The following is a 10,494-nucleotide window of genomic DNA, read 5'->3' as shown; positions in this document are numbered from 1 at the left end:
TTGTTTGTTTCTAATATCGTTTGTTTCTTTTGTTTCCTAAAAAAAATAAAATAAAATCCCTGAAGCTGAATTGTGTCCGATTTGAGGGGAAAGCAGAGCACAAAGATGCAGTGTGTGCTGGGGGCAGAGCAGAGAACAGAGATAGAACCACTGGCAATGGCACTGGAAAGACATCCCACAGATTCAACTCTGGGATTAATATAAAAATGATTTTTATCGTGGGATAAAACAAAACAACAACAACAAAACAATCAAACATGCCTTTCTACTTAGTACTTAAATATGATCAAAAACGGTGACACCTGAAACAAATAATTATAACCTTATTCTCAACACTTCTCCACCTACTCCAGTGCTACCTCATCTGGTGAATTCCTCTTGCCACTAATATTACTAGCCAGAGATTAAATAGCCCAAGTGAAAGAACTGGTTTGGGCAGGGAGTGATGTGTAGCAACAACTACCAAACACACATTCTGAATTTCAAGTTGTGTAGACTCAAATATAGATTAAAAAAAAAAAAAAAAAAAAAAAAAAAAAGGTGAAACTTTAGGTCCTAGACTTCTGGGAGAAAATAAATAAATAAATAAATAAATAAATACAAGAACACTGGCTTTAGTGAGGATTTTCTCTGATTAAAATGTCGAATCAACAACTGTATGCTCAAATCCCACTGAAATCAAGAGTGTTTAAATGCTTTGATGAATCAGAGGTAAGGAAATGAGTAAGGACTTCAGAACTGGCTCAGGAGGATCAGGACAGGAAGCTCTAAGCTACTGAATTAATGTCTTTAATGTTGTGTAATGTACCTGTCGTAGTTTTTTAATTCAACATTTCCAATTTTAAGCACTTTACAGCAGTAGAAGTTAGAATGGGACTTGGAATTTGAGTACTGGCTTCATCTTGTGCTGTCATTCACAACAACACAAAGTAGATAGTCAAAGAAGTCTTAAACATGAACATTTAACTTTTTTTTTAAGTTCATGCTGCTAAGGATTTTATGGTCTCAGGGAAGATATTTTGAGGGAGGAAAATATGTTTTTCTGCTGCAGAGTGAAGTCTTGTAAGTAATATATTATTAAGCAATAGTAGTGTCTCAGTCTTTGCCAGACCTATTTTCAGTATTGTTTGTTTTTCATGTATTTACTTACACATGATTTTGAAGAGTTTTACAGTCCTGAATAAACCACGGCCTTTAAGTGCAAAGCAAACAAACCAGCCTTTCCATGGCAAACAAAAATCAAATTACAGAGGACCAGCCCTGTTGCACCTTTGCAAAGTGCATCAGTCTTTGAGGCAAAGGTCAGCTGTTGGCGGAGCAACAGCTGGTTCCAGGCAGGGAGGCGGCAAAGAACCCAAAGAACCCGAGCAGCAGCTCTGCCCTGCTGACAGAAGTCTTCAACATCACTGAGGGATGGTTAATCTGCACAAATTAGTGAAAGAGAGGAGTAAAGGGATAATTATGAGCATACATTTGTGAAAGAAGTAAGTCTTTCCAGTATTAAAATCACTGAATCACACAATGGTTAAGGTTGGAAGGGACCTTTGAAGGCCATCTGGTCAAACTGCCTGCTCAAGCAGAGGCATCTAAAGCAGCTTGCTTGGCACTGTGTAAAGACAGCTTTTGAAGATCTCCAAGGAGGAGACTCTACAACCTCTCTGGGCAACCTGTGCCAGTGCTCCCACACCCACACAGCACGGAAGAGCTGCCTGGTGCTCAGACAGAACCTCTTGTGTTCCAGTTTGTGCTCATTGCCTCTTGTTCTGGCATGGACACCACTGAAAACAGCCTGGCTTTGTCCTCTTTGCACCCTCTTTTCAGGTATTTATAGACATTAATGAGATCCTCCCTCTTCTTTTTCTTCTCCAGGCTGAACAGTCCCAGCTCTCCCAGCCTGTCGTCAGAAAGGGTGCTGCAGTGCTTTCCTTATCTAAGTGGCCCTCCCTTGGACTCTCTCCAGTACGTCCATGTCTCTTTTGTACCTGTGTGTGTGTGTATGTGCAAAACTGGACACGGGAAGAGTCTGACTGAGAGTAAGTTACAGTCCAGATCCTGCATCTTGTTTGTGCTGTGGTCAGAACAGGAAGCACTATGTACGACGGTGCCTTCCAGCATCAGCAGAAGACTTACAGGATATCAACATCCATCTCTAGGTACTTGGACTGATAAAAAACACCAGACTCACAGGTCCATGAGACAGACAGAAGAGAAAGGGCTCAATATTATGGGAGTTAATTAAAATTACCAATAACTTAGCAAATAGGAAAGGCTATGACATGTCTGAACTCTCCCTTTACTCCACCTTCACACCAACTTCTGCCCTTCAGTAGTGCAAAGGTGCAAGGCAGGAGTCCCTGTCCCCTCCAGAGCCAGGCTGAGGAAGACAGACAACAACACCTCCGCTTGCAGATAAATGCCACAGGTTTTCTTTCAAAACACAACCAAAGAGCTCAAAGTGGCCACCTTCATACAGTGTGACTCTCACCCAGAAAGAGGGAGATCTGCATTTTAGCCTTTTTCAGTATGAGAAGGTCCAAGTTCTCTCCTCCTAACTGCCTCAGCTACTGGGGTTGGTGTCGTGTCCCCTATCCTAACAAACTTATTTCTGGGTCACAGTGTCAGGACCTCGGGTGAGGTGCAGAGACTTGGCAACACACTTTTCCCCAGTGATGTGCCTGCCTGCACTCAAGACCAGCTCTGCAGTAACCTTGAGTCAGGCAGCTGCAAGAGCTGTGAGGTGCCTCGATGAGAGCCTGGTCCTCTTGGTTTGGGAACTCCATTATCAGCCTTAGCTCTTGCCTTTGCTCCTTCCTGGATCTGTGTGGATGGCATGCCTGTGCCTGGCTGTGAACCTCACCCATCCTGAGCCTGACCTCAAGCTCAACCCGTCTTGTCACTACTGGCTTGCCTGGTGACCTGAACTCGTGGTTGAATCTGGTCACTGCCACCGGACCTGCTTTGCAGTTCTGGCTGGGGTGCTGTGGGACTGGGCCGTGCCAGGGAAGGCTCTGCCCTGCTGGCCTTATCATCACCCGCAGCTCTCAGCTCATCCCCCTTTACAAAGCAGCCCAGTCTGATCTCCCTGACACACGGGACAGGGTGAAAAGATGGTTATGTTTATGCTAGATTTGTCCGTGTTGCCTGTTTTAGTTTAATCAAGAGACTGTTACATTAATAACCTCCAAAGAACTTGTGTATATTGCTTTATATATGCACTGCAGCCAATTATGAAGCTTAATTCAAAAAGCAGTCCCAAAATAGAAAATTTACAGTTTGCGTCATAAAAAGCATTTAGAGATAAGTAGTAAAAGAAAACATGTGAGGCTAAATACCAAAAGTGAGTGTAGGCATCAAAGCAACAAGCATTGAAATGCCTACATTTTCTTTGCTCCTTGAAAAAGAAATATGAGATGCCTGGAGAAGCGTAATAAGAATTAGAGTGAGGCCCAGGAAACCCAGCACAGTGTGTGTGACACCATCCAGGCCTACCAAGGAAGAGAAGTTTCCTCAGACAAAGGAGGAAACAAAAAAAAGATCAGACACTCTCATCTCATCTCCCCTTTACAATTTACATACTCCCCTGGAAATTCACTGTCTTAAAGCTCTCCCTTGAAGGCTGGTTTCTAAACACCCTTTTTAAAATCAGACACATGTTACAGTTTCTTTTAAACCACCAAGAAAATAAAAGGGTTCTGAGCTGCCGTTCCGCTTTTTGAGCAATACAGGAGTTGTTCATATGCACAAGTAGAACTGGGATGCCCAGTTCCAAATTCATCCACTACCCCTTTCTTCTAGGAACACAAGCCAAGAACATAGCTCACACACAAAGTTTTCAGTCACTGTTTACATACAAAGGCTTACAATGTATCTGGGTAATTGTATCTCAGAAACCATTTCTCCATGTAGAAAATAACATTTGACTATAGTAGTTAGAGAAAACAAACCTGATTTTGTCTCTATAACTTCTTGACTGGGGCACTTAGCAGGGAGGGGTCAATTCTGGGGCCTGTCCAAGTGCCAAGGATCTTATTACTTTGATTCAGTGACTGCCTAGCTAATATGAAATATTGAAGTAATCTTGGATTTAGACATGAAAATTCTTCAGCAAAACTATTTAAAACTCTTCTTATTGATCTTTTTTTTTTTTTTTTTTTTTTTTTTTTCTTTCTTGGTTTGTTTCTTTTTTTAGTATTTATAGACAAGGTAGTAATTGTGTAGCCATATTGTTAGTTTCCCAAGAGAGTTTTTACAGATGTGTTAAGAATTACATTTTGCCTATGGATATGCTTTTGTCCTGACTGATTTCTGATACTCGCATCTTCCCGTTTGAAAACAGATTGTCTCTATATTGTTAACAAGTTTTCCATACTTTTAAAAGTGTAACATTTAATCTCCTTTCTACCTGCATGAACACAGCAGTACCAGGCTATGGGACATGCTGCTTTTCTCTGGGCAGTGATCAGGGTACTTGTAGGAGTTACTGAAGTTCTGGATGCTGGAGGCTTGACTCAGTTGCTTGATCCCTCAAGGGACTGCAACATCTCCATTGGGCTGTCAGATATGACACAAGACCTAGGGGACAACTGTGCTCCTCCAGTCTGGTGACTGGAGGTTGGGTGGGCATTTCAAATGGCACTGGGTCTAGGGATGAGAGCTAAGACCTGGAGGTGTGTTTCAGCTTTGGAGGTGTAATTTGAGGTGTCTACTTGTTAGCACTTACAGGCCAGCAAAGCTTCCATTATCATCAGGGGAGATCAAGATCTCAATTTAATTGCATAGAGAGACATTTCAGATGCCCAAGGTATCTTTCAGATTGCCCTAGATATTCCTTTTCTGATTTTCTGGAATGGCAGCTAGAGGCTGTGTGTGCTCCAAGTAATGATATATCTGCCAGCTCCTTAAAGGGAAGCTCTGCTTTGTCTCAGGTGGAACTAGGTGCTCATGTGTAGGCAGCTGAATTGAGTCCTAAGTCACTGCTGCCCTTAGAGTTTACAGACTTAATCAGCTGATGAAACATCTACCAAATTGTGAGCTGAAAAGCATCCTAAACTCCATACTTCAACTGTCTTGAATGTGATATAAATACGAGTATGATGGCATGGATGCCTACTGTTCACGTGAGGTATATACATCTACCCAACGTATCCCTAAAGTAAGGGTTCAGGGATCAGCTCCAGGTGTGGAGGTGCTGGCTGAGTGACTGAAAAAAAAAAACACGCCTGTCCTTCCTATCACAAATGCATTTAATCTCCCTCCCAGCTCCGTACACCTTATTCTCTGCCTATGCTCTTTCTTGATAAAGGATCTAAGACTGTTATCTATTATCTACCCCAACAGTGTTTTGCACATCCCAGCTTAGCCCCACTCCCCCATAAGTACGAGTGAATGACAGAGCTATCTCCAGGATCCCAGTTCCTGTGCTCCTGCCCTTGCACTGTTGGCACATCCATCCTACTCAGCCTTGAGCTACTTTGTCTCTTCTCCTCCCACTCACGCTCAGGAAGCTTTGCACCCTATGTTGCTTTCTGTGCCACACCATTCATGTTTTACAGCTTCTTCATTATAAATAACAAAGTCACCCAGTTGTTTATATTTAAAATTATTCTTTTTGCATTTTTTTTTTGTGTTTGACTACTGAATTAAAAATGAGTTACTGCATTTATTTTGACACTTACTTTGTTACATCATTCACGCTGATATTCCTTGGCTTTCCTTCTCATTGAATGGGGTTTTCTAGGGGTTCCATTTCTGGATTATCACATCCAAAATTCAGTGAGTACTGAGGGGTTAACAAGGTGTGATACCACATTTGAGAAGATTATAAAAAGTTTCAGCAGGGAAAAGAAAAGCTTCATTTCAAAAGGAAAATGTGTGTAGTTTTCCAGCAGGGCACGTTTACTATATATATATATATATATATATATTTAGTGACTTAGAAGAAATCTGTGTGTGCTGAAATTAGCAAACAACAAGCGAGGGCTTGCCTGCAGTATTGCTTTTACACTGACAGGGGTAAGTCAGTGACAAATCTCAGCATAGCTTGACATGGATCATTTGAAATCAGCATGCTTCGTACCCACAGAGATCTTGAATTCTCTCCTGCAGTGCATGTGAGCTCAGTGTTTACAAATGCATCTCATGTATGCAAGCTACTCATCAATATACTTTGCTTTGAAAAAATTACCTGGTAAAAAATCAGGGTGGTCTCCACTGCAGTAAAAGTCAAAAGCTATGAAGGGTTAAACCTGCCTGCATTTTTTTTTTCCTTGTTGAGAGGGTGGGGTTATGGCAATAGGGGAAGCTATAAACATGTAAGATTTGGAATGTAGCACTGTTGCCTAACAAGACCTCTGTCTTTGACATTAAATTCAGTCTTTTTCAGGGCTGGCAGGCAAAGCAAGTTCTATTGCTCTTTTAAAAGCTGGGTAAGAGGTCATGTGACTGTTTTGCTTTCATAAAAATAGCTTTTATTGCAAAATCCAGTTTCCTTTGTCTACTGTTTATACTGTTTAAACAAAGTTTATAAAGCAGTGTAAAATAAGGTACCCAAATGTCATTGTCCATTCAGTCTGACAAGCATCCTTCATTGCATAATCATGAATCTTAACCTAGGCCATCTGAGAGGCTGGCAATCTAAACCCTGAAAACAGACTGGGAGGGTGGAGAAACTGCTCTGTTTTCAGTTCTGTTTACTAAAATGGTGAGGTCTTTGCTGAACTGCCATATTTGTTCTCTGACCTTTGTGAAATGCCTTATGTGTGGGGTTTTATTTTAAATGTTTTAGTCTAAATTCCTATGCAGATTTGTTTCTTGCTATTGTTTCTGATGGTGTAAGGAAATCTCTTCTATTCTTCTTAGAAAGGGGAGGGAAAGACAGTCTCCAGTATGGACTGCATCTTCTGGGCTTTGGAAAACTGCAGTCAGTTCCCAGTGTGACCACAAAGTTTCTATTGCGATTTAAGCAAGCAATTTAGCACTAGATCCACAAAGGACATAGAAGGTAGCGTTGTTGGGCTGAGATGCCTATCAAGATCCAGATTCTTGGTTACATGTCTGGTCTGCCACCACAAAATGTGAAGAGATCCAAGCCCCCCCCCACCCAAAAAAAAAAAAGTGGCAAAAAGCCACCTAAACTTGCCAAAAGGAAACAGCATAAGACAAAAGGAGAAGTTCCACATGAATTAGGAGAACTGAGACGTGCCCTTGAATTGAAGTCTCCTTCCAGTAACTCTAGATTCATTCTTACGCTCTTCAGTCCAACCCGTATTACATTTCTACACAAAAGAGACAATTTCAACAGTGAGGCTAACAGAGATCGGTGCTATAGTGCCCTCTGATCTGGAAGTTATCAAAGGCGATGTATGGATACATATTTCCCCCATAGGTAAAGCCCAGCTTTCATCCATGTGGATGAAAGGGTAACGCAGACTCTGTCTGTCTTGGTTCGTGTAGGATTCTGTCTACCGGGACAGCAATGGGAGTGCTTACTGAAGCGGGCTCGGGAAGTCACATAAAAGAGGACAGTCTGCACCATGGATCCTGATGGTATTTAGGTATAAGATAGGTATTTAACTGTTCCATAAAGTCAAGCCTGAGGTTGTTGCAGGCTTGTCCAGAGAAAGAAAGAAAATACAACACCAAGAACAAAAAAAGTCATTTGGAGGGAGGGGAAATCTTTCTTCTTTTGAAATTTTCCAATCGCTTTGCTGTTTTCTTCCACAATAATGACTTCTGCAGGAGCCAATAGACTATCAACCAAGACTTTTATTTCTAGTTATAATGCCAGCACCTCCTGTACTGTAAAAGGCAGAGGAAGAGAGATGTTTCATGCAATTCGCCCTGCTCAAAGTGAGATTAGGATTCTGCCAGAGAACTGGTGATAATGAGTTCTATCAGGCGCTGGGACTGTCCTTGGTCACCTCTGCAAATTCAACCCTGGAACAGACAAACATGTCTAAGGATGTAGGGATAATAAACACCTGGGAACAGACTGGCACCCATGTAAATGTCTGAAGGAAAAGATGCTTGTCATTCTACTCAACCTAAGAGACAGGCTATAGCAATCAGGACTAATTGAAGAGTGAGGGTAGCTTTTCAAAGGTGTCTGTTTTGGATGAGTTAGGGCAGCACAGCCTGAAGTCAACAAGTATAAGGTCAATGTAGGAAAGACTGGTGTTGTCAAAACAGAACTATCAAACAGTTTGAACAAAAACTTGACATTTCTGTACTTTGTACCAAAAGGAACAAACAAACAAACAAACAAAAACATTCTAAGGATTGTGCATTTTGGGAAAAAAAGTTAAAAAAAAAAAAAAAAGGTAACCATTTCAGTTGGACTTACAGGAATCATGAGGTTAATTCTATTTACAAACTCCTCCTCCTGGATCAATTGGTGTTTTTCTTTTCTATTTTCTATTCTAAGCTGTTGTTTGATTTTCTGTGCAGTGTTAGTGGTCTTATGATCGTAGTATGCCTCAGAAACTATGCTGAATGAAACAATTCCTCTCCCCAGTCCCATGTCCAAATCTGCAAGAAGAGTGTGGAACTCTGGCTTACAGATGTGAATTGTGTGGCCTAAATCTTGTGCATGTCCTCTGGAAAGGAAACAAATGAGAGAGCTCACCACTTTGTCTACAGATGCCAATTACATAAGAAGACACGTACACTGGTTTGCTTCAGTAATTTATCTGGTGAGAATAAATTTCCACGTGTAAAACAAATGAGCAAAAAGGCTGAAAATCCACAGTAATATGCCAGGACAATATATTATACAGGTGCATGGATTCTTCTGAATTCTGTCCTTGTACTATTTTCCTCACCTGGTGTATCCCCCTCCTTTCATTCCTTGTGTCTTTCAAATCATACTGTGCAGTTAGTGTGTCAGCATCGGTCCCACCCTTTGACTCCATTCTGAAAGGACCAGTATAAAAGAAATGAGCTTCCTCTTAGCCTTCCAAATAAGTGATTATGGCTCAGTCACTAAAGCACTACTGTCTCGGTGAGGAAATGACATACTCCTTCTAAGACACAGGCACAGGCTAGGTAAGAGTCTCCCATGTTTCTTAGTCTGCACAGTATCATTTGAATAAAATCATATGCAGATGCTGTCTTAAAGTTTTTCCAAGAATATATTTCTTCTAATTGGAATAATAACAAGAAAAAATGAGCCAGAAACGATGAAAATTGATGAAAACCAATCAGTTCTATCCCCTGCAAAAAAAGACAGGATTGTTCTTCCTGTTCATCTGACATGGTGAAGAATAGACAATCTGGTTTTATTCCTTAGGAACGAGTCCAAAAGAGAAGCGGCAACATTTTACTTTCAATTATAGTATTTTCTGTATTTCAGTTTCTGAAATAAAATTATCCTTGCTAAAGGTTAAGCTAAGAAGTGATAGATAAAGGTTTCAGCATACAAACTTATCAAAGTCAGAAGTCCTGGCAGAAGGACGTGTTGCCTTTTCCTTCTGAAGGATTCTTGATTTACCATGCCCAGGCTGGCTCCCAGAGGATCGTTGCCATTTTCTCTGAAGTTTCAGTTGTTTTCCTAATCAAGCTGTAGTTCATCTGAGGAATATTTAGACTAGAGTGGTAAATGTTTGGGTATTAAAACCATTTTAGAAAAAAAAAATGGATCAGGGAAGAAACATTTGGAGAAATTATTTATACAACAATAGACCAAGAAATCCTTGCCAAAAATAGACTGGTTGTTCTAGGCATGTGCATACAGTAAAATACTTTGTAATCTGAAGAAGGGGTGTTAAGGGTTTTCAAGCCCGTAAGAAAGACACAACAAATACTTCTTGCAGAGAAGTAGCACCTCTCCTATAAAGAAAGACTGAGAGAGCTGGGGATGTTCAGCCCGAAGAGGAGAAGGCTCTGGGGAGACTCACTGCAGCCTTTTAATACTTAAAGGGGGCTTACTAAAAAGATGGAGAGCAACTTTTTACTTGGGCAGATAATGATAGGACAAGGGGGAATGGTTTTAAACTGAAAGAAGGAAGATTTAGATAGGTAGGGAGGGAATTCTTCACTCAGAGGGTGATGAGGCCCTGACACAAGTTGCACAGAGAAGCTGTGGATGCCCCATCCCTGGAGGTGTTCAAGGCCAGGCTGGATGGGGCTTTGGGCAACATGGGCTGGTGGGAGGTGTCCCTGCCCATGGCAGGGGGTGGTGGTGGAATTATATGATCATTAAGGTCCCTTCCATCCCAAGCCATTCTCTGATTCTGTGATTCTATGAGGTAGGGAAAGGATAAGGTGCTCTTAATAAACCCATGCCTTCCTTCAGAGCTCACAAAATTATCTTTCAAATGTATTCAGAACCCTACACAATTTGATGCTTTATAGTTCTATCAGGAGGTGTTCATATATTTCAGTAAACATTATTTAATTTTCTAGAGAATTTGAAAAGCAAACAAGCATTTCAGTAATCTATAAGCACAAGGAGATACAAAGATTTCTCCAAAAGACTTTTCTAACAGAACTTATGCC

This window comes from Netta rufina (genome assembly GCF_964035555.1).
Source record: "Netta rufina genome assembly, chromosome: 1".
Classification (NCBI taxonomy): Eukaryota; Metazoa; Chordata; class Aves; order Anseriformes; family Anatidae; genus Netta; species Netta rufina.
Note: the sequence above shows the minus strand (reverse complement) of the source record.